Source organism: Nipponia nippon, unplaced genomic scaffold (assembly GCF_047370975.1).
Source record: "Nipponia nippon isolate SJK-2023a ecotype South Korea unplaced genomic scaffold, ASM4737097v1 scaffold_1, whole genome shotgun sequence".
In the NCBI taxonomy this organism is placed as follows: Eukaryota; Metazoa; Chordata; class Aves; order Pelecaniformes; family Threskiornithidae; genus Nipponia; species Nipponia nippon.
Window position 1 is genome coordinate 45,178,954 of NW_028262290.1, and position 23,621 is coordinate 45,202,574.

Consider the following 23,621-nt stretch of genomic DNA (forward strand, 5'->3'; position numbering starts at 1 on the left):
GTAGTGCCTTTCTGGCATCAGCTTTACGTCCCACTTCCCTTATGAGAGTTAATAGTTGCTCTGATACTTTTTGACTATGTATGTCATCAATGTCGAATCAGTAAAATAATACTATTGTAATTAAAGGAACTGAATAAACAGGGCTGAAGCCCTTCTTTGGGAGATATTGCAAAATAATGTGAAATAAAAACAAAAAGTCAGTTTTTTTAAGCTTACAAGCACCTTATAAGCAGAGATTTAATGTTTATCAGAGGAGAAGATCTGTGGGAGAAAACCATCTGACCTAGCTGTGGCAAGGAAGCTTTCTTCCGCAATGTGGTCCAAGCTGTATTAACGCCCATCCCTTCCAGTCTCATTGCTCATTAAGCAAACTGAAGTCCACCTCTGTGATAACAAAAGCGGTGAAGAGCTTACCAAGGCTGCAGACAATAAAAGAAGAATTTCCTGGATAGCAGTATTTTCTCAGCATGCCAGAAGCACCCTAGCCAGCTTCTGAAAGATCACCAGAGGTTCACTACACAGGAGCAGAAACCGGAACTATGATAAAGGGGCTCTGTCAAGGGTGGAAGCCCATTACGTGTGAGCTCCTACTGCTCACTGTCTCATTTTTTTCTTTCACCCATATTCATAGTCCCTACTAAACATAATTTTTTACTGGATGATTGCTTCTATTTTCCACTGTGGTCAAGCTGAAAACAGCTGTTTAACATTCTTTGATGAGATGAAGCTCTTTAATGAGGTTGGTTGCTCGCTATTTCACAGTTACATCTGCGAAAACACCATCTGAAATACTGTTATTCCATGATGTACAAACCAATCTTTTTTCAGTCATGAGCATTTCCATGACTGCCAATATCCATGAAGAAAAAAAAAAAATGGGATGAAGGGAGAGAGACAATGTTAAGTTTCAAGAAAAGGGTAAAGGAAGTAAAAGAGGTAAGTAAAACCAGTTACACCAGTAACAATGAAGAAAATTTAGGAGAAAAAAATAATAAGAGAACTATGGGCAGGAAGATGGGGGGAGGTGAGAAAAGCATAAATTGTGTTGACAGCAGGCAAAATAAAGAGAAGTAAGGAGGTAAAGAAATACTTTACATTGTATATAAATAATGTGTACATAAAGACAGGTAAGTATGGGTAAACTAGGTATTGTTGATAAAATTACCACCACAAGAGGAAAATTGCAAGACTCAGAAAATGACGACACTTTAAGCATTACTAGAAGTAAAAAGTAGCTTTTTTTTTTTCTTTAACAAATGTGGTCAATTACAATGTAAGTACTCTGGGACAACTAAAACTATTCAGGAATAATCGCACGTGCTCATAAGATTCCAGTTCAGAAAGTAATGGTCAGGTGCAAGAACCCTTCACAGTTTAGCACTGACAACGTGAGTGCTGGTTAAGAAGCAAATTCACGACAAGAAGCAAATTCAGGCCATCCATAATACTTGTTCCAGTGCTTTAGGTGACATTTTCATAGTTTAGGCTTCATTCCTCAATTACAGAAGCTTAATCAACCTGTGGTGGGTTGACCCTGGCTGGACGCCAGGTGCCCACCAAAGCTGCTCTGTTACTCCGCTCCTCAGTTGGACAGGAGAGAGAAAATATAACGAAAGGCTCATGGGTCAAGATAAGGACAGGGAGAGGTCACTCACCAGTTACCATCACGGGCAAAACAGACTCGACTTGGGGAAATTAGTTTAATTTATTACCAATCCAAACAGAGTAAGGTAATGAGAAAATAAAAACTCAGTCTTAAAACACCTTCTCCCCACCCCTCCCTTCTTCCCAGGCTCATCTTCACTCCTGATCTCTATACCTCGTGCCCCCTCGAGCAGCACAGGGCAGACGGGGAATGGGGGCTGCGGTCAGTTCATCACACATTGTCTCTGCCATTCCTTCCTCCTCAGGGGGAGGACACTTCACACTCTTCCCCTGCTCCAGCGTGGGTCCCTTCCAAGGGGTGCAGTTCTTCAGGAACAGACTGCTCCAGCATGCGTCCCCCGCATGGTCACAAGTCCTGCCAGCAAACCTGCTCCAGCGTGGGCTCCTCTCTCCATGGGGCCACAGGTGCTGCCAGGAGCCTGCTCCAGCACGGGCTTCCCACGGGGTCACAGCCTCCTTCGGGCATCCACCTGCTCCAGCATGGGGTCCTCCATGGGCTGCAGGGGGGCAACCTAAATCACTATGGTCTTCACCACAGGCTGCAGGGGAATCTCTGCTCTGGTGCCTGGAGCACCTCCTCCCCCTCCTTCTTCTCTGACCTTGGTGTCTGCAGAGTTGTTTCTCTCACATATTCTCATTCCTCTCTCCAGCCGCAATTGCTGTTGCTCAGGTTTTCTTTCCCCTTTCTTAATATGTTATCACAGAGGTGCTACCACCGTTGCTGATTGGCTCGGCCTTGACTAGCAGCGGGTCCATCTTGGAGCCGGCTGGCATTGGCTCTATCGGACATAGGGGAAGCTTCTAGCAGCTTCTCACAGAAGCCACCCCTGTAGCCCCCCCACTTCCAAAACCTTGCCACGCAAACCCAATACACAACCTCATCAGTCATGAGATCTATCAAGAACATGTTTTATGAGTCTCTACATGGAAATTTACAGCAGGGATAAAACAGATTATGACTTCTTGAAAGGTTGGACCAGATGATCTTTCAAGGTCCCTCCCAGCCTGTGCTGTTCATGATTCTATGATAACTTTAGGCTTGTATGTAAATCAGATTGTGCTCAAGTGCAGTTCGCAATGGTCCATAGTGCAGAGCAGCAGATCTGACATCACAGGCACAAAACAGTGTGTGCAGGTGAGTGCTAAGTACTACTATTCCAGTGTGATACCTCAATGCCACTTAATAAAGGCATCATTTTCAGTATTAATTAATGCTCGGGAACTGGTAAGAGGAATCCTAGTAAATGCCTTCAGTGGAGGACAAAAAACAACCAGAAAGGCTTTGATCAACCTTAATCTCTTTCAGCATGGATTTTTTAAAATTACCAAGGTCATCATTGCTCAGCTTCATATTTGCATTTCAGTTGTTTTACACCCTAGGCTAGATTTCACTGAATAAATCTGTATTTTCCAAAAAGACAATTACCCACATCAACCAGTGGATGTTCATTATAGTCAAAGATGGAACAATATGCTTGCCTTGTAATATTCTGCTTTGTTTTCTTTTCAAAGAAAATAATTTCCTAATAATTGTGAGGAAAAGGAAAAGGGTAAAAGTGTTACTACAGTTAATGTAGTTATAATTCAATTTAGTCCTAGCCATCGGCATAATTGGTAATATGTTCTATCCTCTTATTCATAAAGCTACCACTGGAAATGATATCACAGCACATTATACATTCCCTGTAGCAATGCTCCTGGTTTCAGACCCAATGAACTTACTTTATCTTTTTTCATTGATCTACAAATTTATTAGATACAGCTCACTATTTTAATTTGTGATATAAACTTGCCTGACTTGTTTCCCAACTCTGAAGTAGTGATTTGTCAACCTTTGGTAAATGAATGTTACTTTAGCATAGAATAACAGTTCTCACTCACTTGGTTGATGCCACCAGATAAAGTTTTTTGGTTTTTTTTTTCTAGTTGAGTATAAAGAACACTGAGTGGCTAGAACAGGATGAAAAATGTAAGAAAGAGAAATCATATATTCAGCAAAACAGGTTACTCATATGTAAAAACATAAAAGGAATATAAATCCACCAGTATGTTTCAGTATTGCACATTAAAAAAAAAGTCTTCCTGCTAAAAAAAAAAAAAAAAAATTTTCAAATTACATGGATATGCTTACAAGATTTTCAGAGTACTGATCCTGATATTTTTTAGAATTAGCCTTTAAGATTATCAGTCTCAGAATGTATGAAAAAATTGCATGTGACCACATTCCTCACCTTTCACATTTTCTGCTACACATTTGTGTTCAGTTCTTACACAGCACTCAAACACCCAAGGTAAATTATATATCTTTCAGATTTCATTTTGCTCTTTACCAAGACCTGTAAGACATATTTGGGTATTTCCCTTCTTTGCAGGGTTTATGAAAAGCCTCTGAAGCACATACCATACTGACACATTTGGTTTTGCACTTCCAAAAATTCCTGTGAACAAATGTTTTTCAGTATTCCCAAGTCTGATTCAGCATAAGGCTCTCAGTTTCCCAGGGATCCATAGCAGGCATGCACTAATATTTTGCCAGAAGCACAATTTTACTAGAATTTATCATTGTGAAATTTTAGTCTTTTTACAGAAAATACACTCAGCTAGACAAGAGCATTTTACACCTTTCATTTGAACAGAAACAACAGAAAGCACAAAGCCAATTTACAAATTGTGCCAATTTTGCTAGCAGTGAGGCATTTTTCCCTCAGTTCTAGAGGTAATTTGTTTAACACAGTTTAAAAATGCAACTCTGAATGCCACATTTAATTTTCAAGAGCACTGCATGAACACTGCAGGATCTGAGTAACTCTAGGAACAACCTCTCCCCTAAAATGCAGGAGCAATAAACAAACTTGATAATTTGTCTAAAGTTCCTTGTAATGTGTTAGATATCATCAAAAACCAGTAAAGCTCAGAAGTGGAAAAAATTGTATTTCCGATCAGTAAGCAAAAAATTTCACTACGTAATCCTCTGTGTCACTGCCACAGGAATGAGAGTACAAAGTGACTGTTCTTCTTTCTGTGAGAGTAAGAGATGTTTACTGTTCTTTCAAAGACTGGAAATCTGGCAAGGGAGAGAGACATATGTCAGTTAGAGGAAAGTAAAAAATTAAAACACTAATAAATGTTTAAATGCAAATAGGGGTTCTGGAAGTTTATCATTGTGCATTTGAAGCAGATTTTAGGCCTCCCCTGTGCCTTTGGACACTGTTGGGCAGCTCTTGGTTTAGAGCTTCTAAGCTCTAAATTGCTTTAGTATTTGTGATTGGATAATGATGAACTGTGAAGCCCAGAATTATGTGGCAGAAGCTTTTTAGACTTTCATTCATCTAGTTTCTTTGCAAAATGCCTACTGGCACTGATCATGGCTTCTCTTAGCCCATTTGTTGAACACTAAAGTAAATTTCACAGTCCCCCAGCCATAATTTAAAAAGTACTCAGACAAATTAATGGAAGCCTATGTCTCATATCCCCAACTTTGTTAATAAACTGTATTCCCCAGTTGTATCATGATTACTGATTTGGCCACAACAAGCTTTAACTAGGACTCAAAATACATTTTCTATAAATACACAATTGTTCTACTCTATGAAATACGACATAGTATGCAAAACATTCAGAGAGTAACAGAAAATCAAAGGACATGTTGGCTTAGTTGTCGTTATTTTTTAATTCTATTGCCTAAGAAAAAGAAGTTTGTATTATCATGCTGCATGTATACGCCCACACAAGGGTGAACGTGTGAGAAATAGCTGAACGTCTGGACATCTCCAAAAGCATTTATGAGTTTGCAGTCTCTTCCCCACATACTCAGTGTCAGCAAAATGGATCATAGAGGAAGTGGCACTGACAATAAAATTTCCTAAAAGTTTTGTGCAAACACATAGCTGGATAAAACAGAGTCTCCATTATTAATCCTACTGGAAATTAATACATCCACGAGGGATGTAAGCTTTTATTCTTGATAGATAACCTACCACCTTAAAATAAAGTGAAGACAAATGAAAGCACTGCTTGTGGAATTACTAACTGCTGTGGAGGAACTGAGGTCCTACAGTGGTGGGACCACAGAGCTATTTACGTAAATGTAATAGATGCAACACCACAGTGGCTTATCCCATTTAAAGAGCAAACATTACACAATCCCCAATGCTATGCCAAAATACTGTACTGAAACGATAACTTCTTATCAAGTAAAGCATGGCCCTAACAGTGAGGCAGTCTGAATATCAACTACAGTCGTCATCTTATGATAACAAGACAGCTGGGGAAGAGAAAGGCAATGACACTAGAAATCTTTGCTAATGAGCATATATTGTCTGCAAGGATAGAAAAACATAAGTTGTAAGTGGTTTAATGTCTCACATAACCAACTAATACACCTGCTCGCTGATTCACCCTACAGAATGAGTCACTGACAAGGTGCTGTGGGACAGACGGGATTGTGATGGACAGTCCTTCTCTCTCTTTTTTAAGGGGATGACTCTCTTACACTGTTACTACTATGCTATTTACACAGTAATTGCCATCAATTCTACATGTACATGCCTAACACATTAGAGGCCTTGCCAGAACATGAATATTTGGTAAGATGGTGAAGTCACCCTAGCCCCCTTCTGGTTTCTTATCAAAACATCTGATTCTTATTAACGACCATTTCATTTCTGTAAACTAGTATCATTCCCTCAAAATCTTATGGCTTGGCAAAAGACTGCATACAGATGTAAATAATAGCAAAGCAGGCATTCAAGAGTTTATAGAATCATAGAATCATAGAATCGTCAAGGTTGGAAAAGACCCTTAAGATCACTGAGTCCAACCGTTAACCTAACACTGCCAAGTCCATCTATACCATGTCCTCAAGCACCACATCTATCTGTTCTTTAAATACCTCCAGGGATGGACACTCAACCACTTCCCTGGGCAGCCTGGTCCAATGCTTGACCACCCTCTCGGTGAAGAAGTTTTTCCTAATGTCTAACCTAAACCTCCCCTGGCGCAGCTTGAGGCCGTTCCCTCTCGTCCTGTCACTTGTTACGAGGGAGAAGAGACCGACCCCCACCTCGCTACAACCTCTATCAGGTAGTTGCAGAGAGCAATAAGGTCTCCCCTCAGCCTCCTCTTCTCCAGGCTAAACAACCCCAGTTCCCTCAGCCGCTCCTCATAAGACTTGTGCTCCAGACCCTTCACCAACTTCGTTGCCCTTCTTTGGACACACTCCAGCACCTCGATGTCCTTCTTGGAGTGAGGGGCCCAAAACTGAACACAGTACTCGAGGTGCGGCCTCACCAATGCCAAGTACAGGGGCACTATCACCTCCCTGGTCCTGCTGGCCACACTATTCTTGATACAGGCCAGGATGCCATTGGCCCTCTTGGCCACCTGAGCACACTGCTGGCTCATGTTCAGGCCATGTTTATGTTTATGTTGCATAAGGGTGCGTGATCTGGAAGTCTATGTGTTGGCCAATGCTAAAGCCAGAGACCTGTGCTAGCAGAAGTCTGCCTACAGCAAGGCTGAAGCAAGTGTTAATAGTTGGTTTGAAAGTGTTTTCCAGCTGGCTTCATACTATGCTATCTTTCCACTTTCATTCAAATTACTCTTATATTTCAGTTTCATTTTAATTCTTTCCCATAACAGGAAAAAGGTAACATCATATCAAATCCATATCCAGACTTGCCTATGAAATTATAGCAGTTTGGAAACTAAATACTAATGTAGGAAAAGGGATTTTTTTTAAGTCAGAACTTAAGAAGCAGCACAGGCTACTATCCCACATGTTCAGGTGTTTGTTTAAATACAAACAAAATGCAATTAATTTGGGGAATTTATAGCTCTCTAAATAACAGTCCACTTTTTCCTTTTACAGTGCTATAGTAGGAAAAGAATAAATTTATTTAGCAGTTGTGGCTCTATTCACAGACAAAATGCTCCCAGAGAGATTCCTTCAAGTGCTTATTATAGTACGTGAATCCTAAGACCTCCAAATGTTCCTCCTTACAATGTATCAATTAAGACAGAGACTGGAAAATAAGCAAATAATGACTTCATATCATATTTAATTTATATCAAGAATAGATTTAGACAAATCCATTTTAAATGCTCCTACAACAAATCAAATTATTTTCTGGGTTTGTTTAACATTCTTCCAAAAGGTAGTAATACATCAGGAAAGCAATGACTTCAAGTATATAGAAATTTGCTACTAGATCATGCAAAATACTCTGAGAAACCAAAAACGCATGTAAATCAATGTCTAACACACTATGTGCCTCCACTGTCTCGAACTACTGGGGGTAAATCTTTATGTAACCATTCATTAATGAAGTCTCAAAGTACTAACCCATGTGTCCATGAAGGATGAATTTAAGCTAAATGGGATAAATGAGTCAAAAGACATTTATGCAACTTCCTCAAGCCTATGGGGTGATCACAGCGTAAATCTAATTCACAAGTTCCAGTTCCCTACTGAGATCTTGCTGTCTTCAGTAAACTTGACATTGCCATACTGAGATAACCGAGTTTAAATTAAAACAACTTAGAATTTTGAAATTTACTTAAACTTCAGTAATGAAAAACATTACACATAGAAAAATTTGGGGTAAAATTCCTCTAAATTATAGATAAGACAATTTGGAAAAAAATCATAACAGGCCAGTTTAACTATCAGTCATTCACACAGCTTCTGATCAGCCCACAAAACCCACACATTAACCCACCTCTCAGCCTGTTCTCTTTAGTGAAGAGGGGTTCACCACTCCTTTCTTCCAGCTGTCTGCTTGATTGCTATGTTATTTTTAGACTACAAACTCTGAGGAAGAGAGTATGCAGTATAAAAAAAAAGACCAAGATTTGTTTTCAAAAGGAGGAGGTAGGTCAGCTTTGCAGCCGTCCAGCACTGCCTAGTTGAGTACTCATTGCCCACACCAACATTTCATGAGCGTGATGGGGACTTGGGCAGGAGCTGGTTCAGCACACATTAGGATCCACGTCTTCTTTTTGGATATCCCCACACTTCACATCTTCACAGTCTGGATTCAAGAATAGAATTTCTCTTCACTAATTCACTGCTGTTTTTAATTCACTGTACATTCAAACTGATATGTGTAATTACAGTTGTTCAAGCTGTTTGTTCTTAAGTCCTTCTCCTTTATTTTTAAACTCAACTCTTGACACTAGCACTTTGCATTTTCTATTGCTGAACAAATGGAAGCAGGTTTAAGTCCAAGGAATCTAATACCAACCACTGCCACGACTGCAGTCAAATGCTGAAGATTCATCCATAAACAAAACAGGGGTGTTTCATCAAGCTGAAAGTAAATTTCCAGGTAATCTGTCCTTGTCTGGTATGTACTGCCTAAAGGCAGATGTCTAAAAACATTCACATCAAGCATCTGCAATTTCACTGAATAAATGTATATTAAATAGTTTTAAATTAAATATTCAAGCACAGCTATTGAAACAAGAAATACTATTTTCAAGCTCTGTGCCAGGATGTTTTAATACACAACAGTATACATTAAGTAGATTCTATTACTGGATTAGCATGAAAAAATGAAAAAAAGGCAAAATTTCAGTTACTCAAAAATTAGTCATTAAGATGTCACTGAATTATATAAAACTATTCATATAAATCTATTCAAAATGAACTACTGAAAAAACTTCTCATTTAGGCTTGAAATCAGTTCCAGATGGAAACCATCTGCAAGCATCCTCGTAGAAGTTAAGATGACAACTGAACATTATAAAAGCAGATTTTCAAGTAGAGCATTTTTACTTTCCTATGGGACAGAAAAATATGTATTATGGAAATTTCAAGGGCCAGAACAGGCAATTCAGACAGTGGTGGACTGGTAGTAAGAATAAAAATCTCAGTAAGCTGCTGAATACAGCGTCTAGTGCTCAGCTTTACTAAGCAAAACCCTTGAAAACAAGAGAGAGCTTCAGCTTGATGTGAGGGAGGAGGAACTAGCAGAGGCATTTAAAGAGACGATTTAACAGGCCAGGAAGATGATCATCACTTGTGGTTCTGAATAGATTTGAGGAGGGTACACAGCATAAGAATGATTACCTGAAAGAGGGTCAACCTGTACAAGCACAGGCCACCGTGTGCTTTATGTAGGTCTAAAAGAAGCCACGAGAACATCCAGCCATGTAATATGGCCACTGTCATGATCAAAGACAGGTTTATTACAGATTTCCAAATTCCAGGGCTATCAAGGCTGATAAGCACTTAGTATATCATATTTAACACAGATGTAGACACGTATCTATTACAAACACGTGTATACACACATATATGTTAGAAACATACACTGTCAAGTGATACGCTTGTAAAGGATACAATAGAAATACCGGAGAGGGAAATCATAAATGTGAAGCTCTAACTAAGGACCATCCTCAAAAATATTAAAATGAGCTGCTCTCAGATTATCAGTTTTGTCATCCCTTCAGGGAAAAGTTGGCTGAAAAGCAAAATTAAACCTTATGGCAATTTAAGAGAAATATATTCTCTGCATATATGTGTCAGTAACCAGATAAAGAAACACACGTTATAACTGAAGTTTTACAAATGAGTTGACAATAGTCTTTGTAACTCAAGTCACTTTTACTTCTATCATGATGGCACCTTGTACCTCAAAGAGGTACCATCTATGTTCACTGCTGTACATGTGAACAACAAACAAACATTCTCCAGTTACCGTTTCTTCTTTGAATTACATACTTTTACATCACTGTATCATGCCATTATAGGTTTATTATGCTGAAGACCTCATGGGTTTCTAGCAAGTAAGTCTTAGAACTATGAATCTCGTAAATAGCCATGATTAATCGCATGCTCTCCTGTAAAGTACCACCCAAGAAGATGGCTAGAAAGAACCTAATGCATAGCCTTTCTGGTGTTGACTGACTGCAAACGCAGGAGCTAAAGGCCTGATGGGCCACAATATGCGAGAAGGGAGACAGGAAGAGACATGTGTCAGTCATGGTTCTGAGAAGAAACAGAGCCCAAGCTTTGTGGGGCACAACACTTACCCCAAAAGTGGTTTTTGCCACAAGCAACTATCTGCAGCATGTTCACTGACCTGTAACAGAAATATTATGTCCAATCTTTGTAAATAAAAAGGGTGCCACCACAGAAATCTCCGATATGCATCTTCTGTTTTCTTTCAATGGGAGCACTCCAGCAAGGCCCCAGATACCAGATAGCTACTCAGATGGAAGGGACCGTCATATAAATCATTTCACGCTTCAGAAGCTGCCTTGTGTATTTCAGTAAATCAAAGGCTTCCCAGACGGATGAAAACTGAGCTTGCGGTAGAAGAACATCCTCTCCATGGTGGAGGAAGACAGAGCTGATTCAGTCACACGTGCCTGTCATGCTCTTAAAAAACACCTGCACTCTTGTTCCAAGCAAGCACATGCAGGCCGCTAGGGAAATCAGCAGTACAACTTCATGGGGATTATCCCAAGAACCAGCTCTCTATACAGAGAGCAACAGTGTCTCCTTTCCAGCAGCTACAGGACTGAGGAGCCTTCTGATTATGAGCAGCAGTATGTTCACTTTAGATATCTGCTGCATGTAATACAGCAAGTTTTCCATCTTAAAAGATAAAAAATGACATTGTATGACCCATAATAACAATCTTTGTTTTGGTTAAATATGCAGGCTTCTTTCCTGGACCCCAGACTTCAGCGCAAAAGCTAACTCTGGCTCTTCTCAGTTTTCTTTTGACTGTGTTAGACAACATTGCACAAATAATGCAGTACATACAAGCAGATGAAAAATCAGAATCATCATTTACTTAAAATACGAATTTTCACAGTCTAGGAAGTATAACCATGAGAAACCACCTCTGGGGAAAAAAAAAAAAAAGACACTGGAGTTGAGAGGAAGACCACTTTTTGGTCAACTTCCCATTCACCCAGTATACACAAACAAGACATCACTGGAACCAATGTCATAGAGCATTACTGTGAATATTTAAATCTAGATTCAGAGACTTTAGGTCCAGAGCTTAAATTCACCCTGAGGTATAGGGGGAGAAAAAACAGTGGGACAAATGAGAAGGTAACTGTTGCTTCTCAATTAGCATTAATCAGTACATCATGGCTAGGCCTCTCTGCATGTTTGGGAACCTGAACCTGGCTACGTCAGTTCCCCAAGCCAGCCTACGGCTGCATATTGCACTGATCTGTGACTTTGCCTACAGTAATTATTTTTATAAATTACTTATTTACTGATTTTTACTTCCCTTTACTTTAGAGTTTTAAACATCACTCTGGAGAGTTGACTTGAGGACTCTAGAGGGACCCTCACCCTAAATCAAAGGCTGCATAGATAGGTGTTATGGGTATATACAGTTATTCCCAATCTAGAGCATCTCACGTGTCCACTCACTGTGCTGGATTTGTTTGCATAGTCAAAAACTCAAAGGTCTAACACTGCCCCTAATCTGCATCCCGAATGTGCCCCAGTACCGTGAAAACAATTGGCTTGTATAAGAGACCATAATTTTGATGTCTAGCATTACTCTGTGGTACTTAAAAGCATGTCTTCAGGTTGTTTCTCATAATTTCTAAATACAAGAGTATATTTCAGATGGATGGTGCTAAAAAAAATCTTTCAAGTAAAAGATGGTATTTATGTAATTATACCTTCTTTTTAAGCTAACAAAAAGCTTTGACAAAAAACAGACGGGTGTTTTGGGCAAAACCATAGGTTTTGAACACACAGCAGGACAGTTAATGCACTCATAAATATAGGTTACTACTACAGATGTGTATTTTTAAAAATAAAGGACTAGCTTTCCCTCCAGTAGCATCTCCAGCTATTTACATGCCATAAACCTGCAGAAAGTGATATTTAGCTGTAATTGCAAAACCTCAAAGTACTGCATGGTTTTTGTGAGCTTTTGTGCAGAGGTTTTTCCAGCACTTTAAATGCTTGCAGAGAGAGATTCTATACGTAGGAATATCTAAAATACTTCTCACCATCCAGAAAAGACAATTCTGCTGCCATAAAATGAAGAACGTAAGTTAATCTTCTGTAGCGCTTTGTAACTGTAGTAATACCAACACTTGATCCATGAAAGCAGCCTCCTTCTCATCTACTTTCTCTGAAGCAGAATTAGTATTTAGAAAGCTCACAATCTTAATTTTACACCTCTACAGTTGCCTTTAGAGTTGGTTCCAGCTATTTGTTCCAGCTCTACTTGCTGGAAAGGAACGTGCCTCGACAATTTTCCTAAGGAAATTAGAATTGTGAAATGAGATCCATAACTCCGCTTAGTCCACAGACTTCTGAGCACTGTAGAGCCTATCGTAAGAACCGGAGCCTGTATGAAGCCCAATTTATTGCAGCATTTATCTTGAGCCAGAGATACATGTATATTCATGTATGGCAGGGCAAAAAGGATGAGAAATCCTGATGATGTCACTTTTGCATCTCTCCTAACATGAGACAACCTGAGGACCTCACTAATTTCCATTTTGCTTTTTGTGCAATAAAAGGCCAATCTCAGAGAGCCTGAAGAACCAGAGCATCTCAACTACATCCCCAAAAGGACCCACAGAAGTGAGTGGTCCATCTAAGGATGTAACTGAATTCCCGTGCATGAGGTCCTGCTTTAAATATGGGGAACTTATGGGACTTTTGGAGAACAATGACACAGATACAGTCCTTCCTAGACATTTCTCATATGGACAGGGAACATGCTTCTGGCAGAATTCTTCTGCATGAGTAGCAGATCCATATTTCAGGGACGTAATTCTGAATATTACTGAACAGTTGCAGTCTTGGGAAGCACCACTTTCCCCTCAAGAACATAGACAGCAGCTCTCTCATCAAACATCTTGCTCCTGTCTTTCTTACAGTTCTCGCTCTGCTTTGTCTAGAAATGCAGCTATTCACCTTTTCCTCTTTTCAAGGGTCATACATTTCCTCTATCACAGCATAAAGAATGCAAAAGCAAAGCCACTGTATTTTTCTGCCTTTTTCATGCAGCCTATTGAGATGTTTATGACCCCAGCTATTGGTGATCTCAGGCTTACAGTCCTGCAGCCGTCAAAGAACTGTAGAGAAGGCATACTGCTGTATACACATGGTGGTCAGTACTACCATGCAGTAGCTAGCAGGGAAAGTGTTACGTCTTTTTATGCTCTTGAGAGAAAAGGTGGCAAAAAAAAAAAATCCAGAGTGAAAAACAGCAGTTCCGTATCAGTATCCTTCAACACCTACTATCATTCTTTCTAATAAACAGCTGTATATGACATCTCATCTGCGTTTTATAACACTTAAAGAGCTTGTAGCTCTATCTGCTGAATGGTCATTACTACCGCCCTTCATAACACATTATAAGCCATTAAAAGCTTCTGCTCTACTTGGTAAACACTTTACTGACATAAGGAAAGCTTTATTTAAATTAATTCATTTAAGAAAGAGGTAGGGAAATTATGCTTATAGGTTTCTTTAAGGTTTTCGTGTTGAGATTCAGAGAATACCTCCTGGCTCTACCACAGTTTGCACAGTTAGGGTGAGGAATTCCCATTAAAGGTACCATCTCTCCCTGCATAAAGAGTTATAATGTCTAAGGTCAGGAGCGGCAACACATCTTCTTCACCTAAGAAAGCACATATAGATATGTTCACCTGCATATGCAGGTTCCTGATTGTGATTTCCTGTGACAACAAGTTATTATAGCTTGTCCCCTTCGGTACTAGAGGGCACACACTAACTCTGGGGATATTTCTCAAATAGGCACTTCAGATCAGGTCATAATCTTTCCCTACTGCTACCCAGTAGAAAACCTATTTGATTCTTCTCTGATACACTTTTTCAGGATAGGTAGGCATCACATTTCTTCATAATGTTTAAGAATATAAACATCTCCTGAAACTGAACACAGAATTAAAACTATCAAAGGGCATTCCTGTTTGAATCTACTATAGCAAACACTCTTGTAAGAAAAGTTTGTTAGAAAAGAATATAATGTGGTGAAGCAGGTGCCATAATCTGAGGACTGCCTCTTGCAAAACTGTTGGTCTGTATTGACTGGAGGAAAACGCTTCCCCTAAAACACAGCATCATGCAATCCTAAACCCCGTTGGCTGTGAGGAGCTTAGCAGGAAGCTGTACCAGCCTGCAAATGCCTTAAATCCATTCTCCTAGGTGCAAGAGCTTCACAGGAGCTTGTCCAGAACACTCGGATTGGATTCACTACCTACACAAAAACAGGCTGTCTTGAATCTACTGGTTTCACAAGGCTGAAATAAAGAACTAAAAAAAATGCCATAAGAGTCTTTCTCAACTGCTCCAATACTGATATCCCATACTTTGTGCCAAACATCTCATCCGCAAAGCCTGGAGGCTGAAGGAGCAGAGATTCAGGTTTGTTGCCAGATGACCCTCTCAGAACTGGCTGTCCTCCCCCTGTACTGGCCATTCAGCCACACTGGATATGACTCCTCTTTTCACTCTATTGTAAAAAAGCATTTATTCAAGGATCAAGGATTGATATTTAAACCATTTCCTGAGTTTTATGGTCATCCCCAAACTCGCTTCACCTGCCTAACAGGAATCTGAGGGATATCTCTCTCTCTCAGAATACCAGACTTCTTCCTTAACCAGATATATCAACCAATCTACATGTTAGTATCTTTCCTGCTTTGCAGAATTTCCTATCTTACTTTTGATAAAAACCAGTAGTTCTACAGCAATTATTTTAAGATTATGATCTTGGGCACATTATCAGCTTTTTTAGACACAATATTCAATACAGCAACAACACAACAGGGTAACTGATTGGACCAAGCAGACTTTCTACTCCTCCCCAGATGTGACATAATATGGTCTACAGCGTAATACTCTCTACCCTAAATCTAGTTTTTCTATATATTCAAACTATATCCTCAATCCTTTATTTTCTTGCAGAAAATAATAAAGTTGTATCAAGCCGAATTATCATTTTTAGGCAAAAATGAGCTAGTTCAGGGCTGAAACTTGAAAATATACTTAAAAGTAGCAAGACCTAAGTAATCTTGTTCAATACTGAAAAAAAATGGGTCCGTATACAATGTATGAACTTAACAGAAAAAGTCCAATTAATTTCAGTAGATGCTGGATGACGTTCTTGTAATTTGCCAAAAAGGAACTGGTCCCCAGATATTTTCTTTTCCCATTTCCCAAAACACTTTTCCACAAAAAAAGCATGTCTTTGCTGTTGTTAGACAATTGCAGCAAATATATAATAGCGAACAGTTAACCATAAAAGGAAAAATCAAGTCTGATTTCAAAGAGGAAAAGTCACAGACTCAGTTCTGTAAACACACAGTCTATAAAGGATAGTATGTTAATCTTAATAAAGAGTTGTACATAGACACACAAATGCAGAGCACAAAAAAATACAGAATCAATTGGATGCAAAATGTACTACATGAGGAAAATAAAAAATGCTTGAGATTAACCTTGAGATTTTAATGTCAAGAAAAAGTATCATAATATCATTATGCAGACGTTTAAAAAGAGGCAATAAGAGGTACATGAAAGGGCATGTTGTGCAGGAGCGTAGCAATAAATGGCAGTATCAAATCACTCTTAACAACTGGATTTCTCCATTAATCAAAGCATGCAATGAGTAATTGTATATATAGGTACACAAATGGCATTGAGAACATAGACAATAACACAACAAGAAGAATGTAAAATCACTGATCAGTAAGATCAGCTCAGATTACTAGGAGGCTATTTAACGTAGTGAAAAGGAAAGCTGCTGTATAAAACAGATTAATAAACTGAAATTTAGGCAATTTTAGTTAAGACATCCCAAGAAAATAGCCCAGACAACCTCACAACTGCATATGACAGCAACTTGTGAAAAGAAGCATATGATGAACCATTATTACAGATGCTTAAGAATTAACTAGCTGAAAGACTAATGACATAGCGTAGAAATTCTCTACGTGTGCATTCAATTGTCCGGGAACGTCCTTCCTAATCTCAGTGAGTTAAAGAAAAACGAGAGGTGATAATCACCAGATGCTGTCATGATTTCTGTATACTTTGCTTGGAAACATCTAGCACAGTTACAGCAGGCTTCCTCCAGTAACATTCCTTCACAAACGTCACTGTATTTGACTGAGAAGTTCCTTCAGCTGAAAAAGCAATAGCATAGCTATTTTTGCACTTACTTTAATAGGGTTGCTTAGTTTGCCGACAGGGAGCTGTGCCACTAACTGCACCCCTGGCAGTGGCCAATCATGCCCCATTCATAATGTGTTAACTGCTCTGGCTCCTCGGACTTGTAACCCCAGTTTGCTTTTCTATCCATTCCTCCATCTTATTAAAGCCTAACACTGATTTTGAAAAGACCATTTTTTATTATGTATTACACTCTGTATTGATAAAGTTGTTTCATAAAAAAGCAAAACACATAACCCACAGAATGAGAACAAAGGCACTCCAAATGTTAAAACCCAGAGACACAGGTCTGATGCTGATTTTTTACTCAAAATCTATCCTCAGTGAAGAGCTCTACGCATGCATCAGTGTGTGTTTTGTTACACGACAAGTGCTCTGCGTGGACCAAACCCTTATATTGCCACATAAATGTCTGCCATTTAATAACTGATTAAAACAGTTGTGTGAAGAACTGTGTGTGAATTCTGCTGCATTCAGGAACATACAGCTGTGATACCAACTGGTAATGGATACAGGCAGACAGCTGTGTGTGATGAAACCTAGAGCTGCAAGACAACTGTGGAGCTGATGATTTTCCCCTCCTTTTTCACTTGAAAAAAATCTGATTAACGTAGATCAGTTCTCAAAGGCTGTTTATAATATATGTCAAATGATAGGAGAGAGAAGAGAGTTCTCTTACAAGCATAATTCTAATTGCTTTACTTCTTTAGGGGTCAAAAGCAAGCCAAAGAAAATCAACATCCATTTGTGTTGCAGAAGCTGAAACACACAGTTCATTATTCACAACTGTTAAAACAGTCAATCAAAACATTTTGCCATGTAGACCAACTAGAAAAAGCTACCTCACATAATTTTGAATGAAGATATATTTAGAAATAGCAAAGCATTTCATAAAAATAATTTCAGAAACAATTCTGTAGTTAAGAATCAATGCTTTATATTAAGGCAAATATTAACAACTATATTATGTATGAATATCAAACTTTGAGAAGATTTCCAAGAACTAAGTATTATATCTGTTGAAATCACTGACAATTTTACAATAAATTCAATAAAAATAGCAAAATAGTCTTTACATTGTGAAAAGAATCAGAGGGTGGGATTACTATCACTTGTTAGATTCTGTCATCTGTATAGGACAATTTCAAATTCCCTTTAGTTTTTGACAGAAAGGTGAAGAAAAATTAATGTAATCAACAGCACTCCCATTCTTACTTCTTTATGGATAGCTGTATTCTTTTAAATAAATTTAATATAACAGGTAGAAGGGGAAAAGGCATGTGTTTTGTTTTATTCAAACAGCCTTTCCTCACTGTTACATGTAAGTCTATTTAAATAATTTGACCAAAGGCAATATAAAATTTACTTAAAGAGTCATTTCTAACACCTTCAACAAGAAACCCAGTACATTGTCCACTATTTGAAAAAAACACATCGTTTGAGACTGAACGAAAAATAATAAACGCAAACTTTAGAATAATCCAGTGAATAAACTGATCCTCCTCTGATAACATTATCTCAGAAGATCCAAGCAATGAACACTTCAAAGTGCTTGATGTCATCAGCTTTAAAAGCACACCTTTGAACCAAAATCTCACCCAACCAGGGAAAGAACACCCAAATCTAACAGCAAGTAGCAAATAATTCATAGGAAAAAAAAAAAAACCCAAAACCTCCAACACTCTTGAGATGAGATCTAGGTTATAACTATCTGCAGAATAATCAATTGAGCCAACAATCAATTGCACTCACAGCATCTCTGAAGCCATGAATTCTATCACAGACTCAGTATCAGTGCCAGTAGTAAAGCAGTAAAACATCAGTGCTTTTACCTCAACCACATCTCACACAGGAATTTCCGTGGCTGCTGAAAAGTACCCTGCGAGGTCAGTGTCAGACTTTCGCCCTACTCCAGGGCTTGTTCCCCTCCAGGAACACCCACTTCCACCCTCAGAGTAAGACAGACATGCTGTGTTCAGCTCCTGGCATGGGGGACCTCCTGCTTTTCACAGCAGAAGGTACAGCTCAGCCTTCCACAAACCATCCATGCCCCATCGTTAAAGTCATTCTGAATACCGGAGTGGCACAGCAAACCTTGTCCACCAGTATCATTTACCCATGTTTTGGCCTCACGTACAAAACCCCATATTTTAGAATGATTCCACATATGTAACTCAAATCTACTATTACTCTCACAATAGCATCAGAGTTAAGAACTTTTAGGGTTTTGTCCAACACTACCCAAAGCAAACTGGAGAACAAGTTGTGAAATTAATCTCATCCCAAACACTCTTCTTGATTAGTCTCCCTCTACCCATTACTTTAATAAATTGGAGAGAGCAAGTCCCCAGGAAATAACCCAGCCCTTGGCTCCTCCACCACCAGACTCAAGACACAATCGAGCGTTCCACCTCTTTTGGCCAACTTGAGCTAATTACTGAAGATAAGGCTCAGAGTCCCAAAGAACAGTGACAGCCATATCTGAAGTGTGCAGTGGAAAAAAGCTTTGTTTCCATATCATGTACCTCCTTTTCTTCATAAGGAGTAGACACATCACCTACTAAATCGATCTCTCAAGATGGATAATAATTTCTCCCTTGGATAATTAAATATATATGTGAATTTCACTGGCTGTGTCTCCACTGCATTCCCTGGTGTTGATTACAGCTGTATTTTTGAGATTATCTGGTTTGGTTTGGTTTTTTTTAAGTATGCTTTCTCTCCTTCCTCTGCTCTGCAACAGGAATGCAGAAAATTTAGTTTGGCCACGATGACAGTAAGGCTTTCTGACTCTTCCAGTTATGGTAGGTAAAACTCAGGGCAAACGCAGAAGGTCGGCTGTGTAATCATGCTGAGCCAATGTCACAGCACACTGCCAGAGGTACGTTGATGCAGCAGACTCAAATTGGGATTCAACCCACCCACATCCAGTTCTCTCCCTGGAAACCTGAACTGAAAGCACATCCATGACAAGGGCCAAGAAAGACTACACATTAAATCCATTTGACATTTCTTATTATTCACTACAACTCCTTACCTTTTTAACAATGCATGCAAGCAAACCTGGCGATGACTACCGGTAAGAAATACTGACAGTATCACAGTTTTCCTAGTAGCTCAGGCACAAGAACCAGTGCTAAATTATGAGCATGAAGAAATGGTACTTATCTGAGCACTTCAGAAGGAAGAACTGAGAGCAGACTACGGCTCTTGTTTGTTGTTTGTTTGTTTGTTTTAATGTTCAATTTAAGATGAATAAATAGAAATGATGCACTCAACTGGGTTGGGCTGACTAGAAAAAACATGCTTAACTGTTGATATGTTTAATTTTGCTTACAGGTCTTTCTGTCACTTCATGAAAGTTATGCCTGACAAGCTAAACAGCATGTCTGAGAAAACATGAAAAAAATCAGGAAAGAAATGTAATCTCTGAGCTTGCCCTGAAATTTCTGAATCAAGTCAACATCTTCTCTATTAAAGAGATTTGCATAGTACTAAAATAAAAATGCATGCTATAAGATTGAATACACTGTACTTTAGAAATCTTTGATTCAAAAGATGCAAGCAAACTGGGATACAGAACATTAAAGAGGATATTAGAATAGCCTTACAGTGAACTGTATGACAGCCACTCCTGAGCTTTTAAAATTAAGAACTACACACATTTTAAACTGAAGTATAAATATGCAGAAAGGCTTTCTGACAAGTGCCAAGTAAAAGATAGAGAAAATGTGTGAAGATAAAGGGGTTTGATTAATATCTTAGAAGTTGTCGTTTTGTAAATATATCCTTAAAGACCTCAGGTCTTATCTTGCCCTTTCTTTTCAAGTTTCTAACAGAAAAAGAAATGTTTCATTTTTTCCAGACCCTGTGAAAACTCAGTTCTTTGGCCATGTAACAGAGTGAAAACCTGGCCATAAGTGAAAGTCTAGAGCAGCATGTTCTTTAATCCAGTGACGGGGACCTTCATTAGATTATTTCATAGCTACGGGACAAGAGAACTGCAAGAGCCAAATGATATATCGTTAAATTATGTTTTCTTCCTCTCCAGGCAAACAGCAAGTATAGCATTAGATTAGTTTGAAGGACTAAAAAGAAAAGGAAGAAAAGGAAGAAAAGGGCTTTATAACATGCATCAGAAGTGACAAACGCTGATACAATTTTTAATACCCATTTACTTACACTATCAGGTATAAGCAGTTACTTATGTTAATGGTGGAAACCATGAATGTAATATATAGCCCAAAAGAATTCCAAATCAGTGCATGCTTCAGTGTTTTATGATCTTCCTTGCACATGCCTAGTGAAAGCCTGCCACGCTGCAACAGAGGAAGGAATTACTACAATAAAACCATAGGCAGACTTTGCTAAAAACTATACTTTTTTGGTATGACACAGAAACAGCTGAATGTTTTAAGTAACGGACAGGTTTGCGTCCCACTGTCTAGCAACAGTTATTCTAATTGTGTTTCACAGTATCTTCAGAGTCACAAATATGAACCACAGCAAAGCTCTCCATAAACTGCACTGAAACAAATGACGTTCCCTTCAGCTGGCTTACCCACAGTGAGCTCCATCCACCATTATGGGAAAGGCTTACTTTATCTTCCTGCTATAAACTTGAGTTAGTTATACATTCACAGTACTGCCATCCCATCATCCTTTGATCGTATTATGTCAATACTGCATCCATGTAAAAATGTGTATTTCGGTGCATAAAAAGATGTCTTGCTGCTGACAAATCAAAGTGCATAAACCTGGGAAGCTCTGAGATTGCCACGCACACCCACACACCCCCTTCGCTAGAGATCTCACTGATTAGAAAACAAAATATCCACAACTCAACAAACACTTCATGCACAGTGACATTTCTGCAGGAGCATATGCTTCCAGCATTGCAACTTATACTTTTATCACTATTAGCAAGTTATTTCCCCAAGTTATTTCCTACACATATACCATGCCCAGTGCCCTTGCTGAAACTACCACATTCACTGGAACTGACTGAGCTCTTAGTGAAATGTCAGAGCTTAGCTATAAATCTGTGTAAATGCTTTTACTCTGTGCTGCTTTCGTGTTAGAACAGAACATACATCAAGGTCACTGTAAAAGATTGTAAGTTTCAGGCTCACAGAGAAAACACCAAGGAAATCAATATGAGCAAACTTAATTAAACACTGTCTGAAGTTCTGTCTTCTCCCAAACCTGCCCAGAATTCACATCTCTATCCCCTGCATTTCAGAGACAGGTGTTTCATAGATATGGGAAGGCAGGCTGCTTAGCTTACACGCTATCAGCACTGAAAGGTGAACAGGAGAATTCATTCTTTGCAGTGTGACAGGTCTGCTCTGAGCTCTCTGAGTTTTCAGCAGGAGATTACAGCCCCACGGGCCTTCTCCTTTGAAGTGGAGTTCCTTTGAGAGCAGAATTAGTCCCCTGCCTGCAGATCGTGCTCCATATACTGAAATAAATTACAGTCAACTTTTTGTTTCATGGCAATGTCAAGTATAGCAATAAATATCCACAAGCTAAAAGTAAGCAAACAAACAAGGCTGGGCAAACCATATCCTCACAGCAAGAGCATCTCAAAGAAAAATCACCAGGTAGGGCACAAGAAAGGGCATAAAAATCAAAACTCTGGGTTCACTATCTTAATCTGTAAGTTGGTCTGAAAGGTTAACACGCACCCTGCCTCTCTCCTACAAGAGGCACTGAAGGAAAGCAATTAAGGGACTCCTACAATTTAGTTATTGCTCAGCACAAAGGAGAAGGCATTTTATCTTAACGCCTGTAAGAACGCATCATCTCTTACAGTTGCAGAAGCGGGAAGCACTGGGACACTGTGCTCCCTTCCCGGCTACCACGCCGGAGCACCGCACCGGCGGGATGCCCGCGGCGGACTCCGGCAGAGTAGGAGCAGTGCTCCCCTGCAATCCCAGCCACAAACCTCCCGCACCTAAACGCTTGAAAACTGCCGCTGGCGCCGCCAACCATCCTGTCTCCAAACCAGGAGCGGGCGACCAACAGCTGCAAAAAAAAAAAAGTCACTCGAGACGAAGGTAACGCAAGGAAAAGACAGCAGAAAAGGAGCAGCACTTACTTGCCTATACACTACCGCCGGGCGACCTCCTCTCAGCTGGTGAAACGCCGCGCCGCTCGTCCTCCTCGGACCGCCGCTCCGCGCGATTTCCAAAATATTTCCACAGGGCGCCGGCACATCTCCGGGCTCAGCCGCAGCGCGCAGGGAGCGCGGCCGCCGCGCCCCCCAGCCCGCTGCCCATGGTGCCAGCCTCAGCCTCGGCAACTCGCGCCCCTTCCCGCCGCCGCTACCTCGGGGGCGGGCCGCCGGCTAACACGGCATCGCACCCCCGCCGCCGCAGCCGCCGCCGCCGGCTCAAACTCCGCCGCCGCGCCTAGGGTGAGCGAGGGGCTCCCCGCGCCCTTCCCGGAGACGGAGCGGGGGCGCCGGGCGGGGGAGTGCGAGGAGGCAGCGCCGCCCCTCCGCGGCGGCGAGCGGCCAGGCGAGGCGAGGCAAGGGGAGGCGAGGGGAGGCGAGGCGGCGCGCCGCCGCCACCGCGGCCGCAGCCAGCCGCGGCGATGCCGGCCCCGCCCGGGACCCCCGCCCGCCCCCCCCCGCCGCTCCCGGGGCGCTCCGTAACGCCGCCCCGCTGCCGGTGCCACCAGATCCGGTGACGCGCAGCCCTCCCCCGGGCCGGCCCCCGTGGAGGAGCGGGGCGAGCGGGCGGTTAGGCGGGGC

General features: G+C 40.4%; 1 protein-coding gene across 3 annotated transcripts in view; it reads right to left on the reverse strand.

Moving 5' to 3' along the window:
• SNTG1 (syntrophin gamma 1) overlaps positions 1-23,389 on the reverse strand; it is a 355,828-nt gene extending 332,439 nt beyond the window's left edge. The window contains exon 1 of one of the 3 annotated variants that reach the window (XM_087753570.1): positions 22,965-23,389. The gene's annotated coding sequence lies outside the window, so the exon portion shown is untranslated. The remainder of the gene's footprint in view (positions 1-22,964) is intronic. The other 2 variants (XM_087753564.1, XM_087753555.1) reach the window with 2 other exon arrangements.
• Between the last annotated feature and the right edge of the window lie 232 nt (positions 23,390-23,621).